The following is a 15804-nucleotide window of genomic DNA, read 5'->3' on the forward strand; positions in this document are numbered from 1 at the left end:
CAAAACTAGTGATCGATAGTTAATTCACACATTTTGGAACTCAGAAAGGAACTTTTTTTAGCAAAGGTCATGCATGCACCAAGTCTTTTGCAATGCTGTAGATTCTATAAGTTTCTGTATTTGACTCAATGAGCAGCTTCTGTTAAATGAGAATCAAACTATATTGATCTGTAAAGATGTTTTGGTGCAGAAAATGTTGCAAGAGAACCCTTTTGGCAGGTCAGACCTCAGAGTAGCAGTAGATCAGCAGAATATGAAACTCGGGTTATCTTGATGGTGTGCAAATATCTGTAAATACCTTAAACTAAGTACTGTGAATTTCATATTCTTGTAATCCATTGCAGACAAATTCTTTAGTTATGAGTCTGATATAGATCAAAATCTACTGTGTAGGCAATGTAGAAGCATGGAGACTCCCGAATTGCATCAGAGTTGTCAAACTGGTGATTGATCACTAAAGAGATAAGGTACTAATAACCGTAAGCTAGATATACCTACCATGCAAAGGTTTATAAGTGTTTGTCATGTGGTTGGCATTTAGCACGCAGGGCAATTTTATATGGTGTCAACATTACTTATTCTAGATGTCCTGTGTGTTCCTTATCAATTTAATCAAATCTTAAAACTTTGTTTGGATGAAGAGTGACTGCAGGTTGTGAGTTAAGTTGAAATTGCTAAAGAAGGCATTTATGTCTATATTTCCCATTAAGGTTCATCGGTCATTGTGAATTGAAGAGCAATTTGTCATATGATGTAGGTTATGTCTTCCTACATTCTCCAGTATTCATGTAGTTTACTTTAGATTATTCTGCGCATTGTATTTCCATGAAAACGTTGAATTTCAAGGCACACATTCTGAATTTCATGTTGGAGTTTTTACATTTCAACTGGTTCCGACAAAGCTACGTCTCTAATTATTTGTATGTGCGATAAGACTGTTATTGTTTTGACGTTTTTAAAGATTACAGCATCTCTTCCATCTTATTAGATTGGAAGGCTTCTGTAATCTAGGGTCATTGCTCTTCTAGGGTTGTTTGGGTCTTTTTTTTTTTTTTTTTGTAGTTCTGCCGCCACTTTGTTTTTGTAACTTGTGTTCCAAGTAGTGATAAACTATATCAACAAAACTTTTCAGATTCATTTGACTGATTGGTGAGGCACTTAAAGTAGAGTTGTAATTTTTCATCTGTATCTGAGATGATGCAATAGTTTAAAGGCTTGAGGTCATTACTTGCTAGTTGTTATATCTATAGACTATAGTCACTAGTTTTGTTATGTACTTTGCATTAGATGGGATTTTGTGGCGTGGAAGAGAGGGACAAGTCAATATGACCAAAAGTTTCAATCAATTCACTTTCAAGTTCTGCCAAGTCCAAAGGCCTCATGAGGTTGGTTGCCCTGTAGGCCTGTACGTTTTCATCTCTATGTATACACTACAGTTTTTCAAGTGTTCTTTCTAATATTAATTCTAGAGATATTCGTGTAAGAACAGAGAGAAAAAAAAAATTATTCACCTAATAAGATAAAGACCACCGCAGAATCTTTCCATTGTTAATCTCTTGGTCTTTCAGTAGGTTCTGGAGAGGGCAGAAGAAAAGAGTTACGAAACCTCCAAATTCAAGATGCATGGTTATAATAAGATGGAAGGTCATGGAAGTATCATTATATGTTTGATCTTACAATGGTCAGCCATCAGAGGATTTGGTTAATAACAATATCTGGTTGTATTTCTTCAAGTTGCAAGTAAGTGCACCCAATGAGTGTAACTATTACTCTTTTAAGATCATATCTCCCCTGTTATTGTGAAGTCTAATTCACACATGTTTTACTTATTTGGAACCCAGATAAGAACTTTTACATCTGTTATAAGGTTGTCGATTAACAGCTCTTCGCAGAGTTCTAAATTCCTGTAAATCCTTACATTTTATATGTGACTTATTCTGAAATTTATTTCTTGGCAGGAAAATTTGCAAAGTCATGCTCACCCCTCAAAGTTGCAGTGGTTGATTTCCTCAAGACATGATGACTGTCGGGTACTTCTTATGCTATGCAATATGTCCCATTTCCATTTTCTTATACAATATATATATATATATATATATATATATATATATTTATGTCTCATACACAAATACCTTATGTATCTTCTGTATAAAAAATCAAATCAAGTTTATAAGCTGGCCAGGGAGCAGAAAGGAATTTGAATTGGTGCTGGCAAGCTAATTAGTGCTATAGTAAATTGTTGAGTGCTATGCTGATTTCCAATTGTTTGAATTACAAAACATAGATTTAATTGCATCTTGGATCTTGATTGGCAGATTATATGCTTGTTGAGAATTTCAAACTTGTTGTTTTGTCAAACCACCCGCATATCACTTCTGGCTGAACTGTTCTCCTTTCCATACCACACTTGAAAGTGATCTATTGTCAACTTGCTGAGATGCATAACTCCGCACTTCCTTTGTTATGGAGTTGGACTAGTACTCAAGAATGAAGCTAATAGCGCTGCTGATTATGCTGCTAATTAAGCTTGCTAAACAGAGGATGTGCACCAAATGTGGAGCCCATTAACTTTAAACTTCTCTCGACTGATTTGTGCTTCGTACTATTTTTGGCCTTGAACAATTGGTCGTTGGGGCTTGCATTGCAATTTTTTTTTTTAAATTTTCCATTCCCACTTTAAGTTCTGGTTAGGCATTTCCGGATAATGGTTGGGTCAGGGTGTCATTCCCATGTTTCTCTCTGTTTCTATTGTATTCAATTTTTCTTTAGTGAAGTACAATTTGGACCAAACCAAAATGGTTGTAATAGTTTGTAGTACTAAGACGTTAATGTAAGGCAAGACCAAGACCCCATTACAAGTGGTTCCAGAGTAGTGCTAGTTTTCTATATCGCTGGAACTCCAACTGTGATAGGAAGAGTTCATATTGGGTCAGAGAGTATGGTCTTAATCTTCTGTGCTTACTTTAAGCAGAAACACTCTTTTTTTTTTTCTTTGCTCTTTCTTTCTTTTTTGGTTTTCTCTCTAGGTAATCTGATTTCTTGATGAATAAAGATCGAGCAGTTAATTTCCCTATGTATAGAGAAAGAGACAGCTAGAACTCAAAGGTAACCTACCGGCCTATTCAAAACATCCTAGAAATTCCAAATCTAATCCAGATCTAATATAATCAGATTGTCATCATCATGTATCATACTATGACTTCCACATGCCTGTAGCACAGAACCTTTAGGGACTTCTAAGAACCACAAGAAAATGCCTGTGACAGTATTTGCCAGAATTGACTTGTGGGATTGATGACCTGAAACTTTAACTAGAGTCAGGGTTGCAGAGGTTTAAAGAGTAAGAGAGTATCACTTAGGCGGCGAGGTATGCCCGCCATCTGTTTGGTTAATTGTATCTTTGGTTTTCAATTGCAGATTTTCCTTGCACTGCACCACAACTAAACCATAGTCCCGCCTCATCCCACATCCCACTCCCCAAATAAGGCTTAATGGGCCTAGAAATCAATAGACCTTGTGGTTGATCAGGAAGTGCAAGATTAGCGGAGTATGTAAAGATGGGAAGAAGTCTGTGATTATCAAGTAGCTCGAACTTCAAATAAGACAGGGAAAAGAGAAAATTATAATGAAGATCGTTTCGGGTGATTGCAGTCTGTCTCCTCAAAAATTCTAATATGGACCAGGGTCCAGGTGGACCACGGTTAAATCCGGCGCGTGAAGAAAACGCGCGGTTTTCAGGCGATTGAAGAAGAAAGCTGACGGCATGGGACCCACTGATCTGCAACTGTCGGGTTTTTTACTGTGCAACTGTCGGTTTTTTACTGTTCCCCGAGTTCGTCGACGAGTTCCTTCCGTCAATCCGTCCTCCCTCCATTAAACCCCAAACCACCTGCACAACGGAGACCACCGACGCGCAGGAGATGACATCCACAGGTCAACCATACAACCGATCCACGACCGAACCGGAGCCCCATTTGGGCGAACCGTTGATCGATTCCATACTCGGCGATTTGAACAAGGCAACCCCGAAACCTCCGATGGGCTTCAACGAGAACTGCTCTGCCACCGTGAAGGTCATCTGCGACGGCGGCGCTCGGGATCCACAAGCACCACCCCAAAATCCTAGGCTGCAACGTCGACGTTGGCGGTGGTGCTGTTGTAGACGGCGAAGTTCTGGGTATTTGGAGGCGACGTCGACATATATATATATATATATATATATATTAAATTTCTATTAACGGTGTAGATAAAAAGATACAGAGCCTACGGTCCAGATCGAACCTCTGAAAAAAAAATATAATAAATAACTGATTTGTTTTTAATAATATAATACAGAAATAATTTATTTTAATTATAAAACTTCAAAAAATTGTAATAAATAGCTATGGGGTCGGGAAAAATTCATAAAAATTCAGAGAAACTCGACGTGACCTGTACTTTAATATTGTGTCACAAAACTTTTACTCGTCAACGGTCTAGCCATTCGAAGTGCGAGTTGATAGAAATAAGAAAAAAAAAAACTAGGTGGGTTGACCAAGCAGATCGACGTAATAACTATTATGGAATTTTCCAAATTTTTTACCTAAAGCCTAAAATGATGTACTTGGCACATCTAACGGATGGTATCTTAATCTCAAGATCCTACTTTAAACTTGCTCTTTGAAGCGTGTAGTGAGAAAAAGAGAGTTATTAAAACTAAGTCGTTTGACCGAGCCGATCGACATCCTAACGATGACGGATTTATCCAAATTTTGGATTGAAATCCAAAAATATTGTACTTGGGACGACTGACGGAAGGATTCTCAAGTGCACGATTCTATCAAATCCTTGCCATTGAAAGGTTGTGTAGGCAAAAAATAGGGTTATTAACCCCTAATCGTTTGACCAAGCCGATCGACATTCAACCGATGACGGATTTTACCAAATTTTTGACTGCGATCCTAAAATATTGTACTTGGAACATCTGACGGAAGGATTCTCAAGTGCACGATCCGATCAACTCCTTGCCCTTGGAAGGTTGTGTAGGCAAAAAATAGGGTTATTAACCCCTAATCGTTTGACCCAGCCGATCGACATCCAAACGATGACGTATTTTACCAAAATTTTGACTGCGATCCTCAAATATTGTAATTGGAACATCTGACGGAAAGATTCTCAAGTGCACGATCCGATCAACTCCTTGCCCTTGGAAGGTTGTGTAGGCAGAAAATAGGGTTATTAACCCCTAATCGTTTGACCCAGCCGATCGACATCCTACCGATGACGGATTTTACTGAATTTTAGAATGCGACCCTAAAATATTGTAATTGGCACGTCTGACGGAAGGATTCTCAAGTGCATGATCCGATCAACTCCTTGCCCTTGGAAGGTTGTGTAGGCAGAAAATAGGGTTATTTACCCCTAATCGTTTGACCCAGCCGATCGACATCCTACCGATGACGGATTTTACCGAATTTTAGAATGTGACCCTAAAATAATGTAATTGGCACGTCTGACGGAAGGATTCTCAAGTGCACGATCCGATCAACTCCTTGCCCTCGGAAGGTTGTGTAGGCAGAAAATAGGGTTATTAACCCCTAATCGTTTGACCGAGCCGATCGACATCCTACCGATGACGGATTTTACCGAATTTTAGAATGTGACCCTAAAATATTGTACTCCAGACGTCTGACAGAAGGATTCTCAAGTGCACGATCCGATCAACTCCTTGCCCTTGGAAGGCTGTGTAGGCAAAAAATAGGGTTATTTACCCCTAATCGTTTGACCCAGCCGATCGACATCCTACCGATGACGGATTTTACCGAATTTTAGAATGCGACCCTAAAATAATGTAATTGGCACGTCTGACGGAAGGATTCTCAAGTGCACGATTCGATCAACTCCTTGCCCTTGGAAGGTTGTGTAGGCAAAAAATAGGGTTATTAACCCCTAATCATTTGACCTAGCCGATCGACATCCTACCGATGACGGATTTTACCGAATTTTAGAATGTGACCCTAAAATATTGTACTCCGGACGTCTGACATAAGGATTCTCAAGTGCACGATCCGATCAACTCCTTGCCCTAGGAAGGTTGTGTAGGCAAAAAATAGGGTTATTAACCCCTAATCGTTTGACCGAGCCGATCGACATCCTACGGATGACGGATTTTACCGAATTTTAGAATGCGACCCTAAAATATTGTAATTGGCACGTCTGACGGAAGGATTCTCAAGTGCACAATCCGATCAACTCCTTGCCCTTGTAAGGTTGTGTAGGCAAAAAATAGGGTTATTAACCCCTAATCATTTGACCCAGCCGATCGACATCCAAACGATGACGGATTTTACCGAATTTTTGACTACAATCCTAAAATATTGTACTTGGAACATCTGACGGAAGGATTCTCAAGTGTACGATCCGATCAACTCCTTGCCCTTGGAAGGTTGTGTAGGCAAAAAATAGGGTTATTAACCCCTAATCGTTTGACCCAGCCGATCGACATCCAAACGATGACAGATTTAACCAAAATTTTGACTGCGATCCTAAAATATTGTACTTGGAACATCTGACGGAAGGATTCTCAAGTGCACGATCCGATCAACTCCTCGCCCTTGGAAGGTTGTGTAGGGAGAAAATAGGGTTATTAACCCCTAATCGTTTGACCTTACCGATCGACATCCTACCGATGACGGATTTTACCGAATTTTTGACTGCGATCCTAAAATATTGTACTTGGAACATCTGACGGAATGATTCTCAAGTGCACGATCCGATCAACTCCTTGCCCCAGGAAGGTTTTGTAGGCAAAAAATAGGGTTATTAACCCCTAATCGTTTGACCGAGCCGATCGACATCCAACCGATGACGGATTTTACCGAATTTTTGACTGCGGTCCTCAAATATTGTACTTGGGACGTCTGACGGAAGGATTCTCAAGTGCACGATCTGATCAAATCCTTGCCCTAGGAAGGTTGTGTAGGGAAAAAATAGGGTTATTAACCCCTAATCGTTTTACCCAACCGATCGACATCCAACCGATGACGGATTTTACCGAATTTTTGACTGCGATCCTCAAATATTGTACTTGGGACGTCAGACGGAAGGATTCTCAAGTGCACGATCCGATCAACTCCTTGCCCTAGGAAGGTTGTGTAGGGAAAAAATAGGGTTATTAACCCCTAATCATTTGACCCAGCCGATCGACTTCCAACCGATGACGGATTTTACTTTGACTGCGATCCTCAAATATTGTACTTGGGACGTCTGACGGAAGAATTCTCAAGTGCACGATCCGATCAAATCCTTGCCCTTAGAAGGTTGTATAAGGGAAAAATAGGGTTATTGGCCCCTAGTCGTTTGACCCAGCCGAAGGACATCCTATCGATGACGGATTTTGCCGAATTTTTGAATGGAATCCTAAAATATTTTACTTGGGATGTCTGACGGAAGGATTCTCAAGTGCACAATCCGATCATATCCTTGCCTTCGGAAGGTTGTATAGGGAAAAAATAGGGTTATTAAACCCTAGTCGTTTGACCCAGCCGATCGACATCCTTCCGATGACGGATTTATCCGAATTTTTGACTGGAATCCTAAAATATTATACTTGGGACGTCTGACGGAAGGATTCTCAAGTTCATGATCCGATCAAATCCTTGCTTTTGAAAGGTTGTATAGGGAAATAATTGGGTTATTAAGCCCTAGTAGTTTGAATGACTCGATCGACATGATATCGATGAGGAATTTTTATAAATTTTTTACTTAAAGCCTAAAATATTGTACTTGGGACATCTGACAGAAGGATTCTTAAGTGGACGATCCGATGACGACCTTACCCTCGGAAGGTTGTATAGGGAGATAATTGGGTTATTAAGCCCTAGTCGTTTGACCGACTCGATCGACATCCTATTGATGACGTATTTATCCGAATTTTTGGCTCAAAGCCTAAAATATTGTAGTTGGGACATCTGACGGAAGGATTCTCAAGTTCATGATCCGATCAAATCCTTGCTTTTGAAAGGTTGTATAGGGAAATAATTGGGTTATTAAGCCCTAGTAGTTTGAACGACTCGATCGACATGATATCGATGACGAATTTTTCTAAATTTTTGACTCAAAGCCTAAAATATTGTACTTGGGACATCTGACAGAAGGATTGTTAAGTGGACGATCTGATGACGACCTTACCCTTGGAAGGTTGTATAGGGAGATAATTGGGTTATTAAGCCCTAGTCGTTTGACCGACTCGATCGACATCCTATCGATGACAAATATTTCTAAATTTTTGGCTCAAAGCCTAAAATATTGTAGTTGGGACATCTGACGGAAGGATTCTCAAGTTCATGATCCGATCAAATCCTTGCTTTTGAAAGGTTGTATAGGGAAATAATTGGGTTATTAAGCCCTAGTGGTTTGAAAGACTCGATCGACATGATATCGATGACGAATTTTTCTAAATTTTTGACTCAAAGCCTAAAATATTGTACTTGGGACATCTGACAGAAGGATTGTTAAGTGGACGATCCGATGACGACCTTACCCTTGGAAGGTTGTATAGGGAGATAATTGGGTTATTAATCCCTAGTCGTTTGACCGACTCGATCGACATCCTATCGATGACGAATTTTTCTAAATTTTTGGCTCAAAGCCTAAAATATTGTAGTTGGGACATCTGACGGAAGGATTCTCAAGTTCATGATCCGATCAAATCCTTGCTTTTGAAAGGTTCTATAGGGAAATAATTGGGTTATGTAGCCCTAGTAGTTTGAACGACTCGATCGACATGATATCGATGACGAATTTTTCTAAATTTTTGACTCAAAGTCTAAAATATTGTACTTGGGACATCTGATAGAAGGATTCTTAAGTGGACGATCCGATGACGACCTTACCCTTGGAAGGTTGTATAGGGAGATAATTGGGTTATTAAGCCCTAGTCGTTTGACCGACTCGATCGACATCCTATCGATGACGAATTTTTCTAAATTTTTGGCTCAAAGCCTAAAATATTGTAGTTGGGACATCTGACGGAAGGATTCTCAAGTTCATGATCCGATCAAATCCTTGCTTTTGATAGGTTGTATAGGGAAATAATTGGGTTATTAAGCCCTAGTAGTTTGAACAACTCGTTCGACATGATATCGATGACGAATTTTTCTAAATTTTTGGCTCAAAGCCTAAAATATTGTAGTTGGGACATCTGACGGAAGGATTCTCAAGTTCCTGATCCGATCAAATCCTTGCTTTTGAAAGGTTGTATAGGGAAATAATTGGGTTATTAAGCCCTAGTAGTTTGAACGACTCGATCGACATGATATCGATGACCAATTTTTCTAAATTTTTGACTCAAAGCCTAAAATATTGTACTTGGGACATCTGACAGAATGATTCTTAAGTGGACGATCCGATGACGACCTTACCCTTGGAAGGTTGTATAGGGAGATAATTGGGTTATTAAGCCCTAGTCGTTTGACCGACTCGATCGACATCCTATCGATGACGAATTTTTCTAAATTTTTGGCTCAAAGCCTAAAATATTGTAGTTGGGACATCTGACGGAAGGATTCTCAAGTTCATGATCCGATCAAATCCTTGCTTTTGAAAGGTTGTATAGGGAAATAATTGGGTTATTAAGCCCTAGTAGTTTGACCGACTCGATCGACATGATATCGATGACGAATTTTTCTAAATTTTTGGCTCAAAGCCTAAAATATTGTAGTTGGGACATCTGACGGAAGGATTCTCAAGTTCATGATCCGATCAAATCCTTGCTTTTGAAAGGTTGTATAGGGAAATAATTGGGTTATTAAGCCCTAGTAGTTTGAACGACTCGATCGACATGATATCGACGACGAATTTTCTAAATTTTTGACTCAAAGCCTAAAATATTGTACTTGGGACATCTGACAGAAGGATTCTTAAGTGAACGATCCGATGACGACCTTACCCTTGGAAGGTTGTATAGGGAGATAATTGGGTTATTAAGCCCTTGTCGTTTGACCGACTTGATCGACATCCTATCGATGACGAATTTTTCTAAATTTTTGGCTCAAAGCCTAAAATATTGTAGTTGGGACATCTGACGGAAGGATTCTCAAGTTCATGATCCGATCAAATCCTTGCTTTTGAAAGGTTGTATAGGGAAATAATTGGGTTATTAAGCCCTAGTCGTTTGAACGACTCGTTCGACATGATATCGATGACGAATTTTTCTAAATTTTTGGTTCAAAGCCTAAAATATTGTAGTTGGGACATCTGACGGAAGGATTCTCAAGTTCATGATCCGATCAAATCCTTGCTTTTGAAAGGTTCTATAGGGAAATAATTGGGTTATGTAGCCCTAGTAGTTTGAACGACTCGATCGACATGATATCGATGACGAATTTTTCTAAATTTTTGACTCAAAGTCTAAAATATTGTACTTGGGACATCTGACAGAAGGATTCTTAAGTGGACGATCCGATGACGACCTTACCCTTGGAAGGTTGTATAGGGAGATAATTGGGTTATTAAGCCCTAGTCGTTTGACCGACTCGATCGACATCCTATCGATGACGAATTTTTCTAAATTTTTGGCTCAGAGCCTAAAATATTCTAGTTGGGACATCTGACGGAAGGATTCTCAAGTTCATGATCCGATCAAATCCTTGCTTTTGAAAGGTTGTATAGGGAAATAATTGGGTTATTAAGCCCTAGTAGTTTGAACGACTCGTTCGACATGATATCGATGACGAATTTTTCTAAATTTTTGGCTCAAAGCCTAAAATATTGTAGTTGGGACATCTGACGGAAGGATTCTCAAGTTCATGATCCGATCAAATCCTTGCTTTTGAAAGGTTGTACAGGGAAATAATTGGGTTATTAAGCCCTAGTAGTTTGAACGACTCGATCGACATGATATCGATGACGAATTTTTCTAAATTTTTGACTCAAAGCCTAAAATATTGTACTTGGGACATCTGACAGAATGATTCTTAAGTGGACGATCCGATGATGACCTTACCCTTGGAAGGTTGTATAGGGAGATAATTGGGTTATTAAGCCCTAGTCGTTTGACCGACTCGATCGACATCCTATCGATGACGAATTTTTCTAAATTTTTGGCTCAAAGCCTAAAATATTGTAGTTGGGACATCTGACGGAAGGATTCTCAAGTTCATGATCCGATCAAATCCTTGCTTTTGAAAGGTTGTACAGGGAAATAATTGGGTTATTAAGCCCTAGTAGTTTGAACGACTCGATCGACATGATATCGATGACGAATTTTTCTAAATTTTTGACTCAAAGCCTAAAATATTGTACTTGGGACATCTGACAGAATGATTCTTAAGTGGACGATCCGATGACGACCTTACCCTTGGAAGGTTGTATAGGGAGATAATTGGGTTATTAAGCCCTAGTCGTTTGACCGACTCGATCGACATCCTATCGATGACGAATTTTTCGAAATTTTTGGCTCAAAGCCTAAAATATTATAGTTGGGACATCTGACGGAAGGATTCTCAAGTTCATGATCCGATCAAATCCTTGCTTTTGAAAGGTTGTATAGGGAAATAATTGGGTTATTAAGCCCTAGTAGTTTGACCGACTTGATCGACATGATATCGATGACGAATTTTTCTAAATTTTTGGCTCAAAGCCTAAAATATTGTAGTTGGGACATCTGACGGAAGGATTCTCAAGTTCATGATCCGATCAAATCCTTGCTTTTGAAAGGTTGTATAGGGAAATAATTGGGTTATTAAGCCCTAGTAGTTTGAACGACTCGATCGACATGATATCGACGACGAATTTTTCTAAATTTTTGACTCAAAGCCTAAAATATTGTACTTGGGACATCTGACAGAAGGATTCTTAAGTGAACGATCCGATGACGAACTTACCCTTGGAAGGTTGTATAGGGAGATAATTGGGTTATTAAGCCCTTGTCGTTTGACCGACTCGATCGACATCCTATCGATGACGAATTTTTCTAAATTTTTGGCTCAAATCCTAAAATATTGTAGTTGGGACATCTGACGGAAGGATTCTCAAGTTCATGATCCGATCAAATCCTTGCTTTTGAAAGGTTGTATAGGGAAATAATTGGGTTATTAAGCCCTAGTCGTTTGAACGACTCGTTCGACATGATATTGATGACGAATTTTTCTAAATTTTTGGCTGAAAGCCTAAAATATTGTAGTTGGGACATCTGACGGAAGGATTCTCAAGTTCATGATCCGATCAAATCCTTGCTTTTGAAAGGTTGTATAGGGAGATAATTGGGTTATTAAGCCCTAGTAGTTTGAACGACTCGATCGACATGATATCGATGACGAATTTTTCTAAATTTTTGACTCAAAGCCTAAAATATTGTACTTGGGACATCTGACAGAAGGATTTTAAGTGGACGATCCGATGACGACCTTACCCTTGGAAGGTTGTATAGGGAGATAATTGGGTTATTAAGCCCTAGTCGTTTGACCGACTCGATCGACATCCTATCGATGACGAATTTTTCTAAATTTTTGGCTCAAAGCTTAAAATATTGTAGTTGGGACATCTGACGGAAGGATTCTCAAGTTCATGATTCGATCAAATCCTTGCTTTTGAAAGGTTGTATAGGGAAATAATTGGGTTATTAAGCCCTAGTAGTTTGAAAGACTCGATCGACATGATATCGATGACGAATTTTTCTAAATTTTTGACTCAAAGCCTAAAATATTGTACTTGGGACATCTGACAGAAGGATTGTTAAGTGGACGATCCGATGACGACCTTACCCTTGGAAGGTTGTATAGGGAGATAATTGGGTTATTAAGCCCTAGTCGTTTGACCGACTCGATCGACATCCTATCGATGACGAATTTTTCTAAATTTTTGGCTCAAAACCTAAAATATTGTAGTTGGGACATCTGACGGAAGGATTCTCAAGTTCATGATCCGATCAAATCCTTGCTTTTGAAATGTTGTATAGAGAAAATATGGTTATTAAGCCTTATTCATTTGACTGAGCCGATCGACATCCTATTGATGACGGATTTTTCTGAATTTTAAAACCGAAGTCTAAAATAATGTCCGTGCCACATCTAACAGAAGGATTCTCAAGTGTATGATCCAATGACGCCCTTGCCCTTTGAAGCTTGTAGTGAAAAAAGATAAGAAAGGGTTATTAACCCCTAATCCTTTGACTAGGCTGATCGACATGCTATGGATGAAGGATATTGCCGAATTTTTGACTTGAATCTTAAAAGAATGTACTTGCCACATATGACGAAATGATTCTCACGTGGACGATCCGATTACGACCTTGCCCTTGAACAGGTTGTGTAGCAAAATTTAGGGTTATTAAGCCCTAATCGTTTGAACTAGCTGATGGACCAACTATCGATGAAGGATTTTGCCGAAATTTTTACTGGAATCCTAAAATATTGTACTTGGGACATCTGACGGAAGGATTCTCAAGTGGACGATCCGGTGATGACATTTCCCTTTGAAGGTTGTATAGAGAAAAAAGAGGGTTATTAAGCCTTAGTCATTTGACCTAGCCGATCAACATCCTACTGATGATGGATTTTACTGAATTTCATACTAGAATCCTAAAATATTGTACTTGGGACATCTGACGGAAGGATTCTCAAGTGGACAATCCGGTGATGACCTTGCCTTTTGAAGGTTGTGTAGATAAAAAATAGGGTTATTAAGTCTTAGTCGTTTGACCTAGCCGATCGACATCCTATTGATGATGGATTTTGCCGAATTTTGGAGAGGAATCCTAAAATATTGTACTTGGGACATCTGACGGAACGATTCTAAAGTGGACGATCCGATGACGACCTTGTCCTTTGAAGGTTGTATAGGGAAAAACTTGGGTTATTAACCCATAGTCATCTGACCTAGCCCATCGACATCCTATCGATGATGGATTTTTCTAAAATTTTAACCTGAAGCCTAAATATTGTACTTGGGACATCAGATGAAAGGATTCTCAAGTGGACGATCCAGTTACGACCTTGCCCTTGAAATGTTGTGTAGAAAAATTTGGGGTTATTAAGCCTTGGTCGTTTGACTTAGCCAATGGACCAACTATCGATGATGTATTTTGCCTAATTTTTTACTGGAATCCTAGAATATTGTACTTGGGACATATGACAGAAATATTCTAAAGTTGACGTTCTGGTGACGACATTTCCCTTGGATGGTTGTATAGAGAAAAAAGAGGGTTATTAAGCCCTAGTCGTTTGACCTAACCGATGGACCAACTATCGATGACGGATTTTGCCGAATTTTGTACTAGAATCCTAAAATATTGTACTTGGGACATCTGACGGAAGGATTCTCAAGTGGACAATTTGGTGACGAACTTGCCCTTTGAAGGTTCTATAGATAAAAAATAGGTTATTAAATATCAGTCGTTTGACCTAGCAGATAGACATCCTATCTATGATGGATTTTGCCGACTTTTGGACTGGAATTCTAAAATATTGTATTTGGGATATCAGACGGAAGGATTCTCAAATGGATGATCCGATGATGACCTTGCCCTTTGAAGGTTGGATAGGGAAAAAATTGGGTTATTAATCCATAGTCATTTAACCTAGCCCATCGACATCCGAATGATGACAAATTTTTTTCCAATTTCGGACCCGAATCTTAAAATAATCTACTTGCCATATATGACGGAAGGATTCTCAAGTGTACGATCTGATGACGGCCTTGCTCTTGGAAGGTTGTATAGAGAAAAAGAGGGTTATTAAGCTTTAGTCGTTTGATCGAGCCGATCGACATCTTATCGATGACTGATTTTTCTAAATTTTGGATTTGAATCCTAAAATAATGTACTTGGCACATCTGACGGAATGATTCTCAAGTGTACGATCCCATGACGACCTTGCCCTTGGAAGGTTGTAGTGAACAAAAATAGGGTTATTAAGTCTTAATCCTCTGATCGAGCCGATCCAAATCATAACGATGACAGATTTCTCTGAATTTTGGACCTGGAGCCTAAAATAATGTACTTGACACATCTAATGGAATATTTCTCAAGTGTAAGCTCCGATGACACCCTTGCCCTTTGAAGCTTGTAGTGAACAAAAATTGTGTTATTAAGCCTTAATCGTTTGACCGAGTCGATCAATATCATAACGATGACGGATTTTCTGAATTCTGAACCCGAATCCTAAAATAATGTACTTGTCACATCTTAAGATCGGTTTCTCAAGTGTACGATCCGACTTTGCCTTCCTTTTGAAGCTTGTAGTGCAAAAAAATAGAGTTATCAAGCTTTAATCGATTGGTCGAGTGAATCGACGTCAAAACTATGACGGAATTGGCTGAATTTTTGAACCTAAAACCTAAAACAATGTACTCCTTACATCTAATGGTCGGTGTCTCAAATCCATAATCCTTTGACATTCTTGCCTTTTGTAATTTGGGGTTAGGTTAATTAAAGTTTTTTTTTTTTTTTTTTTTTTTTACTTCAATGAGAAATCTAAAATTTTGGACTTTAGAGCGGCATAATTTTAAATTAAATTTTGGGGATATTTCAATTTTTCCGCCAAAACTTTTGGGATAGAAAGACTTAGACCGGCTTTATTTATTTTTTTCTTCCAATTTTGACTTTGTTTATGTCTTGTACTGTTCTTCTTCCTGACCTAAACGCCCTCCCAATTGCAAACAATCTCTGTTTGGAAACCTCACCACTTCACATCTAATTCATCCTTTCATTTCTCAATCACATACCAGAGGCGAGACACACTTTATCCTCATGCTACGAAATCCCCCTCGACTCATACACATGCCGTAAATGTAGTATTACATAGAGGTATTTACGGCGTGCATTAA

The 15804-nt window shown here is 39.0% G+C and overlaps 1 long non-coding RNA gene across 3 annotated transcripts; it reads left to right on the plus strand.

Moving 5' to 3' along the window:
- The first annotated feature begins 186 nt into the window (after positions 1–186).
- LOC121048824 lies at positions 187–4330 on the plus strand. 3 transcript variants are annotated; one of them, XR_005803196.1, is made up of 6 exons: positions 187–290; positions 394–467; positions 1288–1385; positions 1572–1740; positions 1959–2030; positions 3418–4330. It is a non-coding gene; the product is annotated as an uncharacterized LOC121048824 (long non-coding RNA). The 3 variants fall into 3 exon arrangements; XR_002927025.1 differs by lacking the exon at positions 3418–4330 and adding an exon at positions 2316–2861 and having other exon boundaries at positions 1569–1740; XR_002927024.1 differs by lacking the exon at positions 3418–4330 and adding an exon at positions 2316–2861.
- Positions 4331–15804: the final 11474 nt, after the last annotated feature.

Source organism: Rosa chinensis, chromosome 7 (assembly GCF_002994745.2).
Source record: "Rosa chinensis cultivar Old Blush chromosome 7, RchiOBHm-V2, whole genome shotgun sequence".
In the NCBI taxonomy this organism is placed as follows: Eukaryota; Viridiplantae; Streptophyta; class Magnoliopsida; order Rosales; family Rosaceae; genus Rosa; species Rosa chinensis.